This window comes from Physella acuta, unplaced genomic scaffold, assembly GCF_028476545.2.
Source record: "Physella acuta isolate Inbredline_101_S28 unplaced genomic scaffold, ASM2847654v3 ptg000590l, whole genome shotgun sequence".
Lineage (NCBI taxonomy): Eukaryota > Metazoa > Mollusca > Gastropoda > Physidae > Physella > Physella acuta.
The window spans coordinates 453,264-472,980 of record NW_026732109.1 but is presented as its reverse complement, the minus strand read 5'-3'; the positions used below and the strand labels follow the sequence as shown (position 1 = coordinate 472,980).

The following is a 19,717-nucleotide window of genomic DNA, read 5'->3' as shown; positions in this document are numbered from 1 at the left end:
CTTCTTCAACCAATCCAGTCAGAGTGTTTTCTGACCATGATCCCCTGAAATTTACCTCTAAGTTAGGACAGACAAATCAAAGAATATTGAGATGGTGCTTATATTTCCAAAATTTTAATCTGGAAATTTCACACATTAAGGGTAGTGATAATGTTGTGGCTGATTGTTTGTCAAGGATGTAAAATCTTGTTACACACATTGATCATGTGACACGCTTTGTGGTTCATTAGGACCATAAACAGGTTTTGTTTGAGTGTCACTCATATGAAAATGAGTGGTGTGAGTTAGAATTTTTCAAAATTCCAATCCTGTCGAATATTTTGTTTATTTTCAGGTGAACCTTAATTAAAGGTGGTTTTTGATTATATGTAATCTTTTATAATAATATGTCTCATATGACTCCATTGATATTGTAGCTAGTCATTGAAATAAAGGTCTTACCCTGGCGGGTTTACCACTTTTAATATCCACATGGAAATATTGTAATACCCTTTTTTGAGGGATTTTGATGTATAATTACTTTTTGAAGGGTTACTCCCCTTTCACCAATTGTAAAAGTGGAGTTACTTCCCTTTTATGTTCAGGGATATTTTCATCTGGTATTATGATTTTGATTGCCTACATTTGTAAAACATTTTTGTTATTTCATTGCCAGATTGGTTCCTTATGTATGTTCTTGTGGAACCTATCTGTCACTTCCAAAAAGGGAGGGGATGTGACCTACTTAGGTCGAGTCATTTTTATTTTGACATTGTATAATTCCTTATATGGAATGATTGTGTAACACCTGGGGTTTTTCCATTGACTATTAAGGTGTTTGAGACATAGAAAATTTCCATTAAAATCTGATTGAATGATTCTGATCAGATGATTATCCCAACCAATGGCGACATGAGTTGAGGATAACCTCCCCTGTCACAGAAGTCTTTAATTGCACTGCACACTCGCAACACGAGGCAGTTTATCTTGACCTGGCAGTCTACGAGGCAGTTTTACCTTGGTCAGGCAGCCGTCCACATTGTCCGGCTATAGACTCTGACCATTTGAACGTGAGAGTACTTAAGACCTGTGTGTGCCTTGCTTTCTTCAGTTGATTTAGTCTTCTAGTTTAATATTACTTGTCGCTAAGTAATTCTAGAAACTACAGCAGTGTTGTGTGGCCTGTAGCTGTTTTTTTGACAGTGTAGAAATCTGTGATAGTGTTTTTTCCTACATTGTGTAAGTTGGGTTTTTGATATATTATACATTAAATATTTTATTTAGTTCAACCTTGTGTTCTGCCACTTCTGAGTTCGCTGATTAAAAGGTCGTATGTAGATTGGATGAGTGTTAATTACAATAGTATCACTAGCTTCCCTAGACATTAAATTCGAGCCCTAGTGGTCGTTGTGTTAAGTGTTCATCCACTTAGGCCGTAAGGCATTTGCATATGACCCCGAAAAAAGAATCCGGGGACGTTCTCCTTCTATTTGGCTGATAGATAGGTTAGCGTTACAGTAGAACTACTATTCTGTACTATCCTGTATTCTACAAAAAATTCTAATGAATATAATAACAATAATTTCGGTTGCATGTACGTTTACTTATTCTTGTTTTGTGGGTCATCCATATATGACGTCAGGCTTTTTTGACGATTTTTACCTCCCCTCCGTCACACATCGTCACAAAATGCCAGAGCCCCCCCCCCCCCCCCCCCCCGCATATTGTAAATAACAAACAGATCAACTTCAGTAGTTATGTTATACAGTAGCTGTCAAATGATGTTGCGTAAAACATTCGCAGGAGCTGTAGTGTGAAAGATAGGCAAATGTTCAAAACACTTTCATGACTTATTTCCATTTTTTAAATAATTAAATAGGGGTGCTCATCAGGTCCTTTTAATACATTTGTACTAAACAGATTAAAAAGCAATTACTTCTCTCAATTTTTTTAAAAAAATATGTACTAAAGAACGACATAGGATAAAAAGAAAATGTATTAAAACTAATAAGATAAATAAAAAAAAAATAAAACATAACACGGGAACCCATTATACATACAAAGCTTTCGCGTTTTATGTTCTTTTTGATCAGCTACAGGGTAGGAAGTATTTGTAATGTGTTTTAAATTGAAAATAAAAACAATAAAAAACTAAGCCATTTTTTTCAAAAGCCGATGGGGCCAGAAATGAATGTGTGGCCTATGTTCGTATTCTGTGTTTGTATATATTATGATTATATATATATATATATATATATATATATATATATATATATATATATATATATATATATATATATATATATATATATATATGGGGGGGCCAGGCATTTTTTTTTGCTTGGCGGCCCTTTTATTCTAGTTCCGCAACGTATATATGAATATATGTATAAGTATATATTATATAGTATATATATATATATATATATATATATATATATGTATATATATATATATATATATATATATATATATATATATATATATATATATATATAATTAAATACGTTTATATTTACAGACATTAGGAATTTGGATTCGAAACTCAAAAGTTTAAATAAAATGTGGGCGTTTACTTTTACAAAAGTGGTAATTCTGCAAGTGTTAATAATTGAAGTCTACGGTGGTAAGTAATAGGCTATTCCCGATAACATCACATAATTTTACATTTTTTATAATTATATCCTAAATATTATTTGTGTGCCGACATTTGACATTATTACATAAACATCAGACTATGTCTATGAATAAAATGACATATAGTCCAAGACATTGAAATCTTATGTATCGTTCCAACAGCTGACCTGAGATGCCCAGACAACACACAAGTTGACGTGACGTTTTTCCTCGACTACCCCTACAATTTTGGCCCCGACAGCTGGAACAAGGCGCTTCAGTTTGTGGCTGACCTTATCAAGCAGTTCAAGATCGGACCCAATGACGCCAGATTTGCTGCCTTCAGTTTTAATCAGGGCGTTGTCACGTTGTACGACCTCAGAAGATTGACCGACTTCTCGTCTTTTGAAAAGGTAAAGAAAAATAGATATGTTTTAATACATTACTCCTCTTCTGATACGGCTAGATCTGGGAAATGTAAGATTAATAATATGAAGGAGTTATGCTCAAAATATATCAACAACATCCAACGTTATCTTATAGTTAAAAAGCCTATTACATGCCATTTAGAGTTCTCAAAATTTTGATGAAATTACTTTTAAAAATATTTAGTTTAAAAAACTTTTTTAAAAATAACCAGAAATTCTGCTTCAGTTATCGCTTAACGAAATAAGACAAAATGAGAAAACAAATAAAAGGTTAGGCTACCTAAAAAATAACATTTCCAATTCTACAAGCATCTGTAATATAAGCGGCTAGGTAGTGTGTCAGTCCGTCATCGCTGTAGACGCGGACGCCCGGGTAAACGTGTTGTTTGGTTTGGGGAGGAGAGTTGTCTGGGCGTACGTTCGTGAGAGCGTTGGCTCTCAATTTTTTTTACCGTAGTTTCATTTTTGTGAATATCCGTATTCGCACCAAAGGGCTACCGACACCCGCACGAAGCGCGATGCACTGAAGGAGTATGCGCCCCAATGCGGGAACCTCAATCCGAGGTAATATTCATATCCACACTGTAGCAAAGCACAGGTATAAGATACACGCGCAGCGCGGTGCACTGAAGGAATATTCGCCCCATTGCAGGGACCCGCACCCGCGCGCAGCACGGTAAACTCTGAGGTAATATCCATATCCACACTGGCATGAATCACGGGTATACGCGCAGCGCTGAAGGAATAAAATAATTGTTTGTTATATACTTGTGTACATCTAAGATAGGATAATCGCAATCGTTATCATTATAGCGGACTCCTTGTGGAGGATAGGAACGTAAACGCACTTCTTCATCGTACTCGGTTCTGTGCGATTCCTCCAGGCTGGGCCCACACATTTTTTCTGCTTCTGCTTCACTGACAACTGATATTTCCAAATGCGTTTTGTCGTACCAAGCTTTCTTTTTCCTTGTGAGATTCCAATTTAGTGTCTTCCTTATGACATTACTAGTTGGTTTTTGGGGATAACAGGGTCTACGAAAAATTCTCGAATGACCCTAACCCTAACCCTAAGGCCGATTTTCCGAATGGACACTTGCCTGAATTCGATAACTGCCCGAATGGACACTTGCCCGAATGCAACAAATGCCCGAATGGACATTTACTTTTTAATACTAGAACTTATATACATACAATAAAATAAAAAAAAGTTTTTTTTTAATTAAGACATTTTTCTGTAGCCTAACTATTTAAATGGTCGTTTAGTGTAGCGACAGCGCGGTGAAGCGGCGGATCCCATAACTTCAACTTTAAATTCGTAAGTTAGGTCTAATACCAACCAACTGATCCCACATATGTCAGGCTTGTGTAATGCAGGGGTGTATGGGGTGGGTGAGAAAAAAAAATAGGTGTTTACGGCTAGTCTCACGGGCAAGTTATTTAGTCTACTTTACTTTGGTTTAAGTCAATGAAGAAAATAAATAAAAGTCCCCCTCCCACCACCGCACAAACAACTGTTCGGACCCCAATTATTTACACGCGCATGCACGCACACACGCACGCACGCACACACACGCACGCACACACCCATACACACGCATCTACCCACACGCACCAACCCACAACCACACACCCACACCCGCCCAACCACACGCACCTACCTACACGCACCCAGGCGCATTCACCCTAACCCTCCCACCTAACCCCCAACCACACGAAAACCCACTCACACTCACGCACACACGTTCAAGCGCACACACACACGAACGCACGCATGCACTCACACACACGCACCCACCCACACTTACTCACCGACACACACACAGGCACCCACCAACCAACACCCACAAATACGCACGCACACACGCAACGAACCATACATACCCACCCACACGCCCAAAGCACGCCCATAGGCACGCACACACGCACACACGAACACAGTCGCACACACGCACACACTCACGCACGCACGCACAAACACATACACACACACACACACACACATATATATATATATGTATATATATATATATATATATATATATATATATATATATATATATATATATATACATAATCACACACACACACACACACACACACACACACACACATATATATATATATATATATATATATATATATATATATATATATATATATATATATATATATATATATATATATATATATATATATATATATATATACATATATATATATATATATATATATATATATATATATATATATATGTATGTATATATATATATATATATATATATATATATATATATATATATATATATTCGTAAGGCCCCAAAAAAGGCCCAAACTCATTTTTGGTGTGAAATAATCGAATTTTAAAGTGTTCTATTCTCTTTTCATTTCCTAAGAAAATTCAGAAAAATGTTACTTCATATATTATACATCGGTTCAAAGTATATGAACACGAATGCTTTATATGCCTAATGGTTTACTGTATTGGTTTGATCCTCATTGTATTTATTATTTGTATAATTATTTTTTAATACATTGGTTTAAAACAGTGTCATTCCTTATTATGTTTTTTTTTTTAAATAAACACGAAACGCAAATGCTTTTTAATTTGCTAAGTACAAAACAATTTAAAGGAGGTTTATGTGCACCCTCATTAAAATATTTAAAGAAGAGCAATAAGTCATTGAATTGGTTTGAACGTTGGCCTTCCTTTCACAGTGCAGCTCAAATAGATTTTTAAATATTTTTCTACACAACAGTGTGGGTTAGTTACAGTATAACATCATTTCTGTAGTATATATGTTTATTTTTTTACAAAAAACGCTATTAACGTGTACTATTATCTAGCTCTGTTTAATAGAGTCCTAGACCGGTATGAAAAATGTAATTGATAAATACTTTTCATACCAAATATCGCCTTTAACATAGGTTCTCTTCACGTTGTTTACACGTTTAACCAGATTACTAAAGCTATACCCTCATAAATAACTTCCCCAGGCTTTGAAAACATCAGGAACCAAAATTGCCCAACCCGATAATGACCAAGTCTTCAAAACCATCACAGGATGGAACATGTTCTCTAACAAGGAGGCAGCAAGAAAATCTGCACTAAGCGTCGCCGTTGGTATCACAAATGGCAACTCGCCACAGTGGAACGAAAGTAAAGAATATTGCTCTAACTGTTGTTTATTTATAGCTACAAGCCTTTTCAAATGTAATACTAGAACAATCTTATCCTCTAACTGTGGCTTAGTGCTCCTGGCGTCGGATAATATATTGTATGTTACTTTGCATCTATTCACTGTAGAGAAGTGACATTAGTTCTATCAACAATATGCAATACATTTTAGACATGGCTAAATCTTTTCCTGCCCACGATATAGCTCGTGTGCAGTATTATAATGAATCGGTTCACCGAATATATTAAACATTTAACTTTTCTGTAGAGTAGTGGCTGACAACTTAATTTTTTTTAAATAATTTAAGTAAATGGTTTTACTGATTATTATCAGTTATAGGTATAGTCCTACTTTAAAAAATATGTATATATTTTAAAATTTTCTGTCGTTAACAATAACTTTCAAATAGTTTCAGCTTCAACATTAGTTTGTAAGGGATATAGGTAGCAATGTTCTCTAACTTATTTAAAAATCAATTTGAAATTTGACGTTGCGGCTGAAGCACGTGTATGTTTACAAGCTTTTATTTTATTTGCTTTCTCTGTCGTCAGTCTGTCTGTCTAGATCGAAAAGCCCGAGCGAAATTTCGGGCACTTCTAATTGACAGATTTGATTCAAATATGGCATGTGCGTCAAAACATGAAGACAATTCAATCTGAAATTGAATTTGACTTAATTGGATGCGTAATTAATTCTTTATGAAATAATTAAAATTGTGTCAGAATTAGTAGGCTGTCTTATCCAACTATTCTACACGCGCGTTATCATGCTCATTAGGTGCGAAATGGTTTTTAGTCATACAACCCTATATGGAAAAATATAAACTACTTAAAAAAATAATGAAAAGCGTTTAAATAATAAGCTATTATTTAATACTGCACTACAAAGTAGAAAATAAATGATTTTCGTTAAATATATAATAACACACTACTCTTTAAATAACTAAATAGCGTGGGTCTCTTCCTGACTATTAATAAAGGTTTCCAATAGATAATAAAGTGACCCACACTTTTCTTCATAGTTATTTAAAGAGTTGTGTGTTATTATATACTAGTGTTCCCGTCCCCGCGCGTTGCCGCGGGAAAAGAAGAAAGTCTGACGAAATATATATAAGAAACATTTCATCAATTCGTTACCAAACCTTTATTCATAGACGTGTGACCTTTTTTTCTAAAACTGAGTTTAAATTTAATTTAAATGTAAACAATGCCTGCGCTTGGATCATGTTTATCGGGGCACATGTTTACCTACCGCTTGAAAGCCTAGAGTGTACTTTAATCAGATACTGTAATAGTGAGGTCGAACACAATTCGGTGACCGCCTAGGTGTCAGGGACGTAGATGAGCGCTCTCGAGAGCCCCCGTTATACTACTGCAGGGGCGTAGGGTAGGTCTCTGGTTGTTTAAAACTAACGTAAGCGACCTGGTACCCACAGGATAATCCAGAGGACCAAATAGCATCCAGATTACGTCATTTGCTAAAGTGACAAAAATATTTGTTTAACTTTTAGAAAAAAGTTATTTCAGGTGTTATAAACATCAGTGTGACTGATTCAATTTGTTAGCATAAGTAATGATATATTATTTTTTAGATTTACGATCTCAATTTCTGATTGGATCGTCTAAAAGTAGATGCTAATTGCATCATTTGCAAAGTGACGAAACTGTACAGAAGTATTTCCTAGCGTTACATAGTTATTTTTAGAAGGGTGACTTCTTAAACTTAAATTTTCACGGAAACATTTTCATTATTTCGAGAGCTGTGGGCTTTGGAATTATTTGGATTTTTTATGGACAAAAGGAAACAACCCAGTTAATAATCTAACCTTGTTTAATTTATTTTATTCTTAAAAAAAATATTACAGGGCCCTCCGCAACCCATGTGAGCCTTTGGGGGCCGAAACTGAAATTTTTTTTCGCAGCCAAATCGCACCCCACTAGGGCGCCGGGGGACACTCCTGATTCAATTTAGTGAGCGACTGTAATGCCCCATCATATCCATTGTCTATATTTAGTCTCTAGCACTGTTTAGAACAAACGTAGGCGCCATTGCGGTTACGGAAAGCCAAGGGGGCCGAATTGAACCCTGCAGAGGCACCGGGGGACACGCCTGGTTCGATATAGTCCACGATTATTGTTGCCCCTCTTGTCTCTATTGTATAGTCTTTTTTTCAAACGTAGGCACCAAGGGTGCGCTTTGGGTCGTGCAATCTATGCAGGTCGCACGATTTACGGATGCAAAGTATAACATAGCCGCTCTGGAACTCTGGGCGTCAAATTGCGTATTGACGAAAATCGCACCCTTGCGGGCGGCGCTCATCGGAAATTTTAAATATTTTGTTCACAAAAACCTTCCCGGGAAGTTTCTCACCAACTCCCCAAAGTTTCCTGACACTTGAGTGAACAGTGTTGAACCGTATCCGACTTTTATTTTTTATAAACCTTATATAGAGAAAAATCGCACCCTCAAGGGGCTCCCCCCTTGCAAAATTTAAAAAAAAATGTTGTTTAGAACCCTTCCATTGAATGTTCTAATTAACTCCCCAAAACTTGATAGCGATTGCATGATCGGTGTCAAACTGCAATCGACTTTTATTTTTTAACATACCGTATATAGAGAAAAAACAAATCACTCTCTGCCGGGGCGCTACCCCTGCGAATTTAAAAATTTGATTATCGCAGAACCACCCCAGAAATATTCTCAACCACTTCCCAAAGTTTCATGGCGATCAGATGAAAGGTGTAGAATGCACAAAACACAGTCAGACAGACAAACATACACACAAATACATTGCTTTTCAAATATATTGATTTAAAGAAAATCATTTATTTTCTACTTTTAGTGCATTATTACATAAAAGCTTGTTATTAAAACATTTTTCGTGAATAGGTTTTTAGAAATTACGTTAACATTTATGTAAATAATGTCTCTTACTTTATCTAACGATTTCGTAATTTAACTCTAAGTTTTATTCCGATAACAGCGATTAGCTTTTTGAATAGCTTTGACGTAAAGATTGTCACCATTGGCATTGGCACTGGCGCATCTGTGCCAATCCTCACATCACAGTCCTGGTCCCCTGATGACGCACTAATGACCTCAGGTTACGAAAGCTTGCCCGAGGTGAAAGACAAAACCATTCAAAGGATTTGTGCAGGTACGTTTGGGGGGGGGGGGCGGGTAAACCATTGCTTGTATGTAGTATCTTTTAAAATCGGCGCCTAGTTATAGGCCTACCTCATTCCTACTCTGCTGCCTGTTGTCGATCTAATAACATTGCCTTCAACTCGGCGATTGTGAACGTCCTTCTGTTTGTAAAGTAACTCGATCATGACAAATATTTATAACTGAATCAAGGGATGGCTAATCAATCTTATGTTAAGTAATGTATAAGTTAATTGCACTGTCAAGATATGAATTTTGCTAAACAACCATGGAGACACACTCACTCACACACACACACATATATATATATATATATATATATATATATATATATATATATATATATATATATATATATATATATATATATATATATATGCGTGTGTGTGTGTTTCAGTAAAAATTAAATAATAAGACATTGTAAAAATAGTGTTTTTAATTATTTACTGAAATCTAGTATACCGTAATCCTGGTTACCAACCGCATCAGCTACCTGCTTTCTTTTCTCTATACCCGCTAAGTTATTGCTTTGCATTGACCGATTGTGAACTAACTTATCGACCAATCAGACGTGAGGCTCTGCCCCATTGGAATGGACAGACTGGCTAGATGTTACGTGCATAACAGGCGTCTAGAAGGAGGAGAAAACCACAAGCTATCTCTAAACTTACAGTCTAATAAATGCACCTGCACGCTTGCTGCTTATTCGTTGCATGACAGTTTTTACACCCCAGTGGCGTCGACAGGATTGGGGGGGGGGGAGGAATAAAGGGGAGTGTTTCTTTCAGTCTTTTTTCTCAGGAGGGGGGCACTTGAAATTTTCGGGAAGGGGGGGGGGGGGAGGGGGCGAACACTATTAAAAGTATATATTTCATTTCGTTCGCGGTTGGGGCGGGGTGTGGGGGCGGTAGACTGTCTTCGGGTAGAGATGCCTGGAAGAACCTCTGATGGGGGTGTTATAAAATGATTACTGATTTACGTTTTTACAGCTATTGACTTGTGTCGCCGTTACTTAGGGCTTAAACATTATACACTTAGGACGGGTTGTCGCCTCTAGTACAATGTTTACCATTAAAATAATCATTGCCTGTAGATCTTAATTACGTTTTTTTTTCTATCGCTCTAAATTAATTTATAATCAGGAACGCAAAGTTGGTCATGATTAGACCAGTTAAAAGGTGTCGCAACGTCAGGGTTGGGTTGAACGTGGGTAGGCCTAGTTGTCTAATAGGTGGTGCAACCGGAAGGCGTGGGTGTTGTTATACACATTCGTTGACACTTTTGAGTAGAAACCTATTTGGTTATTTATAGCGTCAGGAAACTACATTTGGGAAAACAGTCTAGAAAGCCAATAAAAAAGGCATTGTTTATTGAGCTATTTTCTTTCCGCATAGTGGTTTTATAATGTGTATGTTTTACTACATCAAGCAATTTAAATTCATTTCAATGATGGCTGATGGAAAAATGAAATTAAAAACTACTTTAATATTGTACTTATTAGAAAATATATCCCATTTACTGGATGGCGCAAATATTGTGTTTTGTTTTGTTTGAATTATCGTGGTGTGGGTAGTCAGCTTTTGGGTAAGCTTTCAAAAATGTCATCTGCAAACAGAAAAAGGCCAAAAGGCGACAACTCAACAGACGACTCAAAAGACAAGTACAACTTTACCACCTGTGCAGAAATGTAAGTACAATAAAAAAACAATTTTACTTTACCGAAAACGTAAATAAGTAACGAAGAAACAAATGTAACCTACTGACGTCGCCTGGTACTCATATTTAAGTCAATTCATTCTAGAAAATCGTTTATGATTAGCACCCGTAATCGAATCTATTATTTTCATGCAAATATTGTGTTTTGTTTGGTTTGAATTACCGTTGTGTAGGTAGTCAGCTTTTTTGCGCCGACAATGTCTTGCAGTTAGGGGGCACATAGAACGGTACTTTTGCAGAGATTTAAAAAAAAATTCCTATGTGTGAAATACTACTTTCGAGAGTAGACTAATTTATTGCATAGATTAAAAATGTTGAACTGTAGACCAGGGGTTCCCAACCCCGTGACCGCGGGCGCCATGGCGCCCGCCGAACGATTCGTATGCGCCCGCCTCTCACTATTCGACAGAATTTTTTTCATAAACATTATTGAAAGGTTGAAGGGAATGAAAATCGAAAGTTTGAGGGGCGGGGTGCAAATCGAAAGTTTGAGGGGGTGGGTGCATATTGAAAGTTTTGTCCCCGGGTGACGGGAAGGGTCGGTACGCCTCTGGAAGGAGTTTGTCGATTTCAAATAGGTGGTGCCCGCCACCCAACCGATATTTTAGAATGTGCTCTAGATTAAAAAAAGGTTGGGAACCCCTGCTGTAGACTAATTCAGAGGCGTAGTGAGGGGGGTGGGCGGGGGGTGCGGACCGCACCGGGTGAGGGGGGGGGGTGCAAATAAAAAAAAATTGAAAGTTTGTCCCCGGGAAGGGTCGCTACGCCTCTAGGGGGTGACACCATTAAGTGCCGCACCGGGTGACACCCGACCTCGCTACGCCACTGGACTAATTGGCTAATTATTGAGTAGACTAAAAATGTTGAACTGTAGACTGATTAACTAATTATTGAAGAGACTAAAAATTTTGAACTGAAGACTAATTGACTAATTATTGAATAGACTAAAAATGTTAAAATGCCGTTGTAGAGAAGTACTTTATTATACGGCACCAAGCTAGGTTTAATCATCCAATGTTGTGTGCCACCGTGTCAATATTGTAGGGTGCTCCTTAAAACGAGCGTAGGTGCCATAGAGCTCACGTTTGAGCCCGGGGGACTAATTGCTCCCTGCAGTGGCACCGGCAAACGCGCCTCATTCAATTTAGTGAACGACTATAATGCCCCATCTTATCAATACTCTATTGCGCTGTATAAAAGTAACGTAAGCACCCTGGGGCTAACGGGATAGCCCGGGGCGCTAAATTGCACCCTTCTTCGGCGTCGGCGAACGCGCCTGATAAAATTTAGTGAATGACTATAACGCCTCATTTTATCTATAGTCTATCGCACTGTTTAAAACGAATGTTGGCGTCATAGTGCTCACGGGATAACCCTGGGCGCCAAATTTCACCTTGTAGTTGCGCCACCCTGCAAAGATTTGTTTTCCTTGGAAACTTTTTAAAACAATATTCTATAGTTTCATAACGATCGGATGAAAGTTGTATATTTTAAGTGAGATTTAATCAACTCGATTTTACTGCAGCTCGTCAGTTGTTTGCATTACTTAACACTTATTTATCGGAACTGCAGTATCTACAGAGTATACTTGTTACCATCATTATGTATTACTGCTTGCTATTACTTAATTATTACTACTTCAAACGTATCATAACCTGTATACCCTACCCAAAACTTAGTGCACATGATAATCGAGAACACATTTTATATTTCTAAATATATATCCTCTAGAGAAGTGGCTTACTATCTTCTTACAGGGTGAATTATTTCCATTGTTTTATTATTATAGATAATTTTGGTTTAACGTTATCTTCTTTCATTTGATACTAATTACATTACTTACATTTACAGCTTCGTTAGGCTTTTAAAAAAATTACGTTTCTATTTTCCAGCAGGTTGTTAAGCCAAGTATTGGTCAAACTCAAACATATCACGTTTCTATTTTCCAGCACCTTGTTTAGTCTACTATTGGTCAACCTCAAACATATCACGTTTCTATTTTCCAGCACCTTGTTTAGTCTACTATTCGACAACCTCTCAAGTTTACACCAACAAAACTAACTCGGTAATATATTGCAACAGTTATCGATATTGCTATTTATTTCTAATAATAAGTAGATAACATTACATAGATAATATTATAATTGACAACAAGTATAACTGAAAACCTTTTTCATTTAGATGTACTTGTATTATCGTTAATATAAATGTTGAACAATTAAAATGAATTATTAGGTGCGTATTTTTCATAGGATTATTCTTAAAAGTGACTTATAATATAGCATTTTCTTAGGAAAAACTCATCTTCAGCCCAATTATCTAAAATATGAAAACACTATTTTAAATTAAAAGTATACGTATGACTTTTCTCTTTGTACGTTTTCTTGTATATGTATGACTTTTCTCTTTGTAAGTTTTGGTGTATATGTATGACTTTTCTCTTTGTAAGTTTTGGTGTATGTGTATGACTTTTCTCTTTGTAAGTTTTGATTGAGTTTAACTCGAACTGAATGTGTTTTATTTTTTTTAACCTATTGATATAAAATCCAGCAGTTAATTTATTTTTCAACATTGTATAAACCACATTTAATATAATTGGTGAATAAAGAATAATGCAATGTATTACTCCTATTTTTACTGTTACGGCTTAGCTCGCTATTACAAAGCGACACTTGCACCATTTTTATAATGAAGTAATTTTTTTAATTTCGATATAAGCACATTACTGTTTTTCGATTTAACTATAACTTTAAAAAATGCAATTAATACTAAGTAATTTGGTTGATGTTGGAGGGAGTGGCCTAATGGTAGAGAGCTGGACTGCTATCCCTTTTAAAATTTAACTGGCCCTGTTTATAGATGATAGTTATTTAATTAACACATAAAACACTGTTTTAAAGTAAAAATATTAGTTGCTCACTTTAATTAGTAATAAGTCAATTAATGACGTTAATTTTATAAAACACATTTTTACTGATAATTACAGACTTAACTAATATATTCATTAATGATTTTGTAGTTTAACGCATTTCAGTGTTCCATATTTGATTTACGAAAAGTTTTAGCCAAAAAATTATAGATAATCTTTAACTCATTATGGTAATGTTTAAACATGTTTATTCCACCTATCAAGTCAACGACACATGTTAAAAATGTAATTTTAAATTCTATTATTAATTTATATGTGTATTATATTTAATGTTAAGTTAACGCATGTGATGCTAGAAACTTGTCATGTACAGATAGATATTCGTAACTTCTACAGGATTGCTTCAAATTATGTTCAGCAAATCGTCTTTGTACTGGTTATACATACAAAGTTGGCGTCAGTTGTGAAGTCAAGTTGATGACCGGAGCTCCAGTTAACATTGACAAGGATGCAATGGAAATTAATCCATACATTAGCTGTCCCATAAAACCAGGTGATTCATTTTTTATAAAACCCATATATTTATATATATATATATATATATATATATATATATATATATATATATATATATATATATATATATATATTTAAATAGAAAATATATCAAACTTTATGTCCATCTTTTAAAGTAAATTTAAACAATTTAGTTTCTGATGACATAATAGAATTAGAAAATAAAAAGAAAGCGGCTTAAGATTGTATCTGTTAAATTTTAAAAAAAAATTAAATTTGTATATATACTTCGAATACAATGCTTCGTTTATTAATTATTCAAATATCAAGGAACTTAATGCGTAGCGGAGGTTTAGTCGTTTCATAGACATATATAATTCGAAATGGTTACCTGGCTTAATGATACGATAAACTGGGTTTTTCAATAAATATAATAGTATGCTTAAGGCTAGGAGCTACAGGTCAAACACTTTTTTGTTATTAGTCAAGCAAATCCACTGAAACTTCACCCATATATTGTATGCTCAATGGGATTTTTAAAAATGGTGTCCAAAAAGAAAAATATTTTTGGTTGCCATGGTTACGTCCGCCATATTGGATTTTTGTTTATCATTTTCAAAATGCTAAGGCTCAGCAACCACTAAAGGTAAACACACAGAAATGCAAGCATTTTGTAGAGTGATGTTAGCCTGAAACTTTCTATAAAGTACTTTTTAAGAAAAGGGTTTAAAAAAATTATTTTTAATTTTTAAATCCTAGACTGTTAAAAAAAGCTGAAATTTGCTCAAATTCAACATATTTCAGTCCATAAAATCTAAAGTAAGGAAAATCTTTAAAAAATGCGTTATAGAAGTTGTTTATATATGTTAGAAGAATAATCAGGCTAAGTTTCATTAAAATACATGCAGAACTAACAGAGAAGTAGGGATTTGAAGAGTGAAATTTAACGTTTTGAGAAAAACGCAAAAAACTAAAGAAAAATGAAAAATTTCATTCATAACCTAACAAATACTAACAAAATTTGGTTTTAATTTATGCAGGTTTATTTAACATATAAACATGCAATGAAGTATTAAACTTGCAAGTACATTTTAAATAATAAAGTAAAAAAAATTGTCGTACAAAGATAATGCGTCAAATACGTAGAGGTAAAAAACATTTTTATTTTCTTAAAATAAGTTGTTTCAAAAATTGGGCTGAACCACACCTAACAGTTCTATTTTGTTAAGCATATTCACATTTCATTTTGGCAACTGCTACTTTTTCCTGCCATCTAGCTTTTTCTTTTTTCATATTAGTTGTCCGGCAAAATGTTTCAATGGTTTTTTTTAAATCATTGCTACCACTATGACTATAATAATTGATTTATCCATCTCTTCAGCTCTCTTTATCTCTTCCTGTTAATACTTGTGCACTGACCAAAATAAATGCTTTTTTTCCAAGTTATTGTCTGGTTTCATACTGCTTGGCTTTCTCTTGGCAAAGGTCAATTCTATAAAGGAAAGTAGAACATAAGTTATTCTAGTGGACAAAAAAAAAAACAACACTTTACCACAAACACATTTTGCATTGAATATGTATTAAATCCTAAACTAAGTTGCAAAATCATTGTAAGTTATAAGCTATAAATAAATTTTACAACTGTTTTGGGTCCAGAACATGATTTTGAAAAGCGGTTTGCCGTCACTCGGATATATGATTTTCCTTTTTGCAGTATTTAAAAGTTGCCATATTCTTTCACTGAGGTCACTTGGTCAGAAGCTCTTCAATCATTTTCTCCAGAGATTGTTATGTGAAACAAAATTATGTGTAGGGAGATTACCTTGAACCAGGGCAACTTGCAGGGTTTTCAACACACACTGTAGGCCTAAATCATAGGGGAAATGAATTTATTAATAAAATATACAAATGTAAAAAGAAAAGTAATCATAAAACTAAAGTGATATATTGTATGAATATAAGAATAGGAGAATCACTGAATAGAATTTGATTCATTAGTTTTAGGAGATTAAAATCTGTTGAACTAGTATCTGAACCACTAATGAGTCTAATGACAAACAGGTCTACTAACCTAAATAAGATGTTCAAAGAAAAAAAATATGTAGGCCTACTAATTTATCTTTAAATTCAAATAGTTTAATGGATATTGAAATACTCACTGCTTGATGTCCGTGCATCTATTCCTTGTAAACAAAATTTAAGGCTGTAGTTTTCATAATCAGCTGTAGAACATCACACACATGAGCCTAGTTTCAAATAATTTGTTGTGTACTCTTTTATCCTTGTTACGCATTAGAACACTTGTAACATGTGCAGGCCAACTTCACCCGGGGATTACTTAAGTTATTACCAAAATCGTTCTATCTGATAAGTCTGTTTTGGGTTCGATCACAGGGTGATAGTGTATTTCTTGCTGTGTAATAACTTACTACACACACACACCGTCACACACGTAACACACTGCTTACTCTTGTCGTGTGCGGTAGGCTTGTGTAGACTAAATCTAGTAGCAGTAAATCAACAGAGAAAGGTGGCTGGTATGAAATCACGGAACTTCTAAACAGTTCAAACATTATTAAACCGACAAAAACATTTGATACGATGAGATTTGTCTAAAAAATTTGTAAACAGCTGATTGAAAATCAACAACAAGAATCAGTTCATCACTAGGCACGCCGGAAGCGACAAACTAGCTAGCGAATCAAAAATTTCAACACTGATAATTCCGAGTCCGCCAGCCTATAGAATTTTACCTTGCTTCCGGGGTAAGGCCGAGTAGGAAAATTTGGTATATGTAGGTCAAAATCTTTAAAAAGTGTGTTTCATTTGAACATTCGAAATTAAATGGAATATTTTCATTGGTTGACAAATTTACCTTGTCGTTATAGACAAGAAAAGGAGCTTTCCGGCGATACTAAACACGCGGTAGCTATTTTTAGTTATCTGTATGTTTTATAGTAGTAAACTTTGGCAATTTTCGCTGTATTTTTGAAAAATTAGACAAAACATGCATATACATGCCTCACAAAAAAATTAATTTAAAATAAAAATAAGCATTTTCCAACAATATGTTATGTGGTTTTGTATTCAGAAATGGATATACTTTAATAATTAGGTCAAAACTGAAATTCGACATCTGACACCCAACACACTTAAATCGGGTGCCGCACACAGCAAATACGATGGCAAAATATATGTATCAGATAAGTTTCTCGTATTCAGATTGCAATAATTATAATGCTTCCCAAAGCACATAGGCAATGATATTGTATGAGTGCTTTAGTATGTTTGACTGGTCCGCAGAATAAAAATGTTTATACTTTGATGTCGGACTTGTCATTAGATCTAGATTGTCAAAGTTATATTCTTTAATTGTTATGAATAATTAGCTGATGTGCTAATAAAAAAAAATGACCCTATCACAAATCACAAAAACAATAAAGCGGAAGAGGTTTTCTCTAAACTTTCTTGTATATTCTTGTATAGCAATAAGGTTTGGGATGGCATTCCCGGTGCTATCGCGCTGTAGAAATATAAACGTTTGTTTCAAAACCACTTTTCTTTACAATTATCTAACTCTAAATACAGGTACATCATTAAAAAGACAATGCATTTTCTTCTGCTTAGTGCATCTATCTATATATATAAAGCACAGTGGTCGGGTGGCAGATCGGGCACTTCCTGGTGCCACAGACACTTCATGTTTGGAAAGATCCCGCCTTGAGGCGACGGAACACAAAATACACGATGAGGGGGTCAAAACTGACCTCGACTTATGAAAACTTTTGCCGAACAACACCCCTTGATATTTTGTGAGGTAGTAGAAAAAAGCCTAGCGGTGTCAGAAAAAACAACTCGCCATTTCTGGGAAAAATCACGAAAGTGATCAAAAGTGAAATTCTATTTATATTAGCTGTATATCGAAAACATCTTTTGCAGAGCGAACCCTTGATATTTTGTGAGGTTGTGAAAAGATGCCCAGGGTGTCAGAAAAAAAAAACTTGCCTTATCTGGGAAAACTTCGTATATAATCTTTGTAAAATATTTTACTAACCGAGGGTAGTTTCAACGCAGAATTTAGGGTACTTACGATCTGTACATCTGGCTAAGTTTGGCATGCTCCTATGTAAGTTACTAGGCCATATGGAACAACTTTTGTTTAGACTCCTCGTTAAGAGCTAAAAACTGTCCGCGAGTAAAATTCTCGAGATACGGTCTATATATTAAAACATCTGTCGAACAATCCCTCTAAACAGAAGGAGCTCGATCTGTACAAAGATCTTGCACACGTATATATATATATATATATATATATATATATATATATATATATATATATATATATATATATATATATATATAATTTAATCTATTTTTAACAGATGGTTGTTTGGCATATTCGTATGTTAGTTATGCATTGACAACTTACACCAATCATAAGGTAACGATTTTAAAATTTTACTACAATATATTTTAATGCTTTTTACTGTGTATATTAAATATTATAAAAAATAATTACACATTTTTTAACTGACAAAAATTAAGTAGCTAGGCGTTCCATTTTAAAAGTTATTTAGTTACAATATTTCCCAAATCTGTTGATAAATAAGAGTCAGTAACCAGATACAGAAGTTACACATTTTTTAACTGACAAAAAATAAGTAGCTAGACGTTCCATTTTAAAAGTTATTTAGTTACAATATTTCCCAAATCTGTTGATAAATAAGAGTCAGTAACCAGATACAGAAGTTTTCACTATAATCAACATGGACATTTAGATTAAGCTGATATTCTCATAACAAAACGTGCTAAATAACCAATATTTATTATTCAACTTAGTGGACATCTTCCAGAAACGTTAAAGTAATGGATAACGAGAGCATATGTTTTCTTAACTTTTAAAAAGCGTATATTTTTACTTGCTCGTAAAGCTCGAGTATAGAGGAAGTATTATAATCGTGATGAACAATTTTCAGGTTTTTGTCAGTTTTTATCTTTTTACAGCGCGCTACTTTATCATAGACAGAAGTAAAATAAAGCTCGATATTTGAGCGTTTTTCCGTAACCGGAAGGGGTACTTAAAATACTTCCTGTTTCTCAATAGCCTGTGACATTACCTTTTAAGTTAGTTTAGCAAAATTCAATATATAAGTATATAATTATTATATAAGTATATTACTATACGCCAAAATTTTACTCAACATTTAGACTAACATTGGTAAACGGAAGTTTTACTTTAATCTGTTTCC

At 34.7% G+C, this 19,717-nt stretch overlaps 1 long non-coding RNA gene across 1 annotated transcript; it reads right to left on the bottom strand.

Annotated features, from left to right (window-relative positions):
* Window positions 1–15,448: 15,448 nt before the first annotated feature.
* LOC131947261 (uncharacterized) lies at window positions 15,449–16,746 on the bottom strand. Its single transcript, XR_009387855.1, has 3 exons — window positions 16,628–16,746; window positions 16,291–16,335; window positions 15,449–15,960 (listed from the first exon to the last, which is right to left on the bottom strand). It is a non-coding gene; the product is annotated as an uncharacterized LOC131947261 (long non-coding RNA).
* Window positions 16,747–19,717: the final 2,971 nt, after the last annotated feature.